This window comes from Lolium perenne, chromosome 7 (assembly GCF_019359855.2).
Source record: "Lolium perenne isolate Kyuss_39 chromosome 7, Kyuss_2.0, whole genome shotgun sequence".
Lineage (NCBI taxonomy): Eukaryota > Viridiplantae > Streptophyta > Magnoliopsida > Poales > Poaceae > Lolium > Lolium perenne.
Genome location: NC_067250.2, coordinates 82727662 through 82731325, shown reverse-complemented (window position 1 = coordinate 82731325; position 3664 = coordinate 82727662). Strand labels below are relative to the sequence as shown.

General features: G+C 43.4%; 1 long non-coding RNA gene across 1 annotated transcript; it reads right to left on the bottom strand.

The window, feature by feature from the left end:
- Window positions 1-531: 531 nt before the first annotated feature.
- On the bottom strand, window positions 532-2759 carry LOC127312909 (uncharacterized). Its single transcript, XR_007858674.2, has 3 exons — window positions 2506-2759; window positions 2242-2422; window positions 532-1793 (listed from the first exon to the last, which is right to left on the bottom strand). It is a non-coding gene; the product is annotated as an uncharacterized lncRNA (long non-coding RNA).
- Between the last annotated feature and the right edge of the window lie 905 nt (window positions 2760-3664).

The window sequence follows — 3664 nt, the reverse complement described above, 5'->3', positions numbered from 1 at the left end:
GACACTTTGTGGGTGCTAGCGCTTGTGGTATTCCGTTTAAAATATGAAAAGAGTCTTACATGATATACTACTATAAGATAAATCGGTTGTCAACATTGCAGTACGCATATCAAATGTGCATGATTACAATACAAATAGTTTAAAATATGAAAAGAGTCTTACATGATAAAATATAGTATGAACAGAAAATTACATCGAAAAATACACTTTAAACATTTGCCGTCACCACCAGTAGAAAAATATCAACTTGACAAGCATTAAACTCGATAATAAATCATACATCTATGAGAGACATGCCAAAAATTATAGAAACCAATTATATAAGAATATTATATATATACTAGTTAGGGTGTACGTGCAACGCACGTCTTTATCCAAGTAATATTTTGCCTGATTTTTTTTCAAAATAATGTTGTCCAGGACATTAAAACTTTCCCTTGCTCCATTTTAAAGCTAATATTGTATTACTTAGTACTCATGATAGCAAATGTCTATTACAGAAGCATGTTAAGTAATCTAATCATTCTACTGGGGCAGTCAAATATCAACAATCAACTACATAGTTAGGTTTAGATTTTTTCAATAAAGAAAAAACTGAGCTTGCAAGTATCAATACAATTATACAATTACATTTAATGTTGAGCTTGCAAATGAAGTAGCACTACCAAAATTTACAAGATGTCTCTAGATCTTCATCAGATCCAGTGTCACCTCTCTCAGACTTGTGCCCCTCTTGGCTCTTGCTTCACCTTTCCACCAGCGAGCACGACGGCCCTGTCCACAGCTGAGTGTTATCATACATGAACTGAGTCACTCACTTACCAGGATGTATCCTAGCAGCTTGAAGCAAATAGTGCAGTCGTACTTGGGAACCTGAGGTGGTGACCTTGTTGTCAGTGTCATTAGCCGGATGCACCAGCTCTAGTGGACATGAAAACGACGATGACTGAAGAGTGAAATCTTTTATCTCTAAATAGCAGCCCCCACTACAAGAATTCTCTGCAATATCCTGCAGCCACCTGATCATTTAAGTCATAGCAAGTGAAAGATTAACCATGTTACTTCAGAAGGTAGATAGTTAGGTTCAATCTACCAGGCGCACTTTCAAATTTTGCACAAAGCATAAACGTCTTGCTATGAACTTGCAATTATATCTTATATACTACGCATGGTAGCATAATCGAATGCATCTTACAAATATCTTCATTTTTTTTTACAAAAAGTTCCAAACATTACCTAACACGTCAATATATTTTAGGTCCACCTCTGAACTAAGTGTAGGTAATTTATATTATTGAGAGTAAGTACTACGATCCTTTTGTTGCTAAATGTGAGGAATATGGTTGGTGGTCTTTACCATTTGTAATATATTTAAATTTCACGGTGCGTATTATGTTGTTAGTCAATATAAACATAACATATTTCCCATATCATATATAGCCTTGCTAAAGTATGACACCATGAATTGCCGCCGCAGCGCGCGGGGTATTATGTAGTTTTAAAACGGTAGTGCTAATAATCAATGTGCATAGGCCATTGCAGATAGTATTTAAAATGAGCGATAAATTCTAAAGAATACATATCAAAAGGAAAATCATTCTTTCGTTCTACATATGAAGACAATAATAATCCTTGGGTCCTGGCCCAATCAAGCAGCTCTGGTGATACCGATGCCAATGTCCCCATCTCACTTAACCTTTAGGTGAGGCTCCGTACCATTGGGGTGAACACTGGAAAAAGTGTGACATAGGAAGAACCACATGTTGCCTGCACCCTGACTCCTATTTGTGCTTCTGCATACGTTTCGAAAACACCGTTAGGCTCTTCAGTTTTTAAGTTCGGTGCTACACTGAAATCTGCATATTTCATATTGGCCTTTTGGTCCTCTGGAATGCGCACAAGTTAGAGTCAGACGGCAAAACTAAAGAAAATGAAGCTAAACAATCTTACCAACTGACATGATGGTATATGCAAACTAATAAACTGAAAGTACAAGAATGAGTACATTCGTTTAGCAACAACTATAGTTACACCTCCTAACACTAAAATACCAGAATTCTGAATTTAAGCAAAGTGCCAAGAGAATATAATTCAAAATCAGAAAATAGAAGCCTGAATGCATCACATGCATACACATAGATGCCCTTATCAGAGCCATACACACCCGTGTTGCTTTAATAGTTATGCCATGATGTTCAGCAATACTTCAAAGCAGAAAAGATAAACAGAATCGCACCTTACCGTCAGGTCAGGAGAGCCAGGCCGCCAGCCCAGCAACGTTGAAAGCAGTTCAAATCCTCAGTTGCGCCGGGATAGAGGCCAGGTAGCTGAAGAGGTCACTCAACCTGCCGCTGGTGACGAACGCAAAGACGCGATCCAGATCGACATGGCTGGGGGTGGAGCGTTAGCCCGAGTAGCTCATCTGCACAAGCTCGAAGAAAGAACCCAAAATTAGAAGCTTTAGAGAGATATTTAGGGAGCTTAGCGACCCTGGCTGTTGCTCACCCGCGAGGGGCGAGGCACATCCGGTGCCCCCTGCACTCCCGCTCCAGATGTGGTGGCACGACGTGTGTCTCCGCCTCTGATGCCTCCAACTGGGGCTGCACCACGGAGGAGGCGCAAAAGGCGCCGTGGAGGAGGCTCGTGGGCAGACAACAATGAGGGTAGTCAGGACTCGGGGGCGGCGGAAGAGAAGGAGGGTGGATGGGGCGTGGCGGCGAGGTTCTTCCAGACATGGAGAGCTCGCTAGGAAGGGCCCGATTTAGAGGAACCGTTTCCTTGTCGTTCCATGATTTGGGCGATGCAGATGTATTGAGGCAGATATTTTTGGAAAATGAGCGTGGAGGAGATGGCGCTGGCGGAAATCGTGGGTGGGGAGAACAGATTACTGTGAACCGTGTGATGCTAATGGATGAACGTTTCAGATTCAATTTTTCAACGGCACTTCGTGTCTTTATCTTTACTATTAAATGGGAGTTGGTCGTTTGACACTCAACGCACTTTGGTGATCGTCATTAAAACAATCTGGACCCTCTAATCTGATTTGATGTCTCCCCTTCGTCCGATCAAGAAAAAGCTCACGGTATCTTCCTACGAGCGCTGAAGTAATCTTTACTATTAAATGGGAGTTGGTCGTTTGACACTAAACGCACTTTGGTGATCATCATTAAAACAATCTGGACCCTCTAATCTGATTTGATGTCTCCCCTTCGTCCGATCAAGAAAAAGCTCACGGTATCTTCCTACGAGCGCTGAAGTAATTATGGTAGTATCATGAATCACGTTTGAGGCTATGGTATGCAAAGATATTTTCTATTCACCACCTGGTGCTCTTATCTCAAGCCACGGTGATTAAGGTACAAAATAATTAGCCAAATCTCTCTTTAATTAGGCGAGTCTCCCTAAACTCGTCCCCAACCGCAAACCACCATGGCGAACTCCACCAAGCTCCTCGCCGTCGCGGCACTGCTTGCGACCGCCTCGCTCGGCGCCGTGCTGCTCTCCTCCACCCGCGGCGCAGGCGTCCCGTGGGGCGGCGCGAGCAGCAGCAACATCATCCTCACCACCCTGCCGTTCAGCCCCATGGACGTGCTGCCCCTCCTGCCGCGGCGCATCTCCATGGCGGCGCTCCGCGGCGCGTCGGACATCTTCCCGGTGTTCGTGG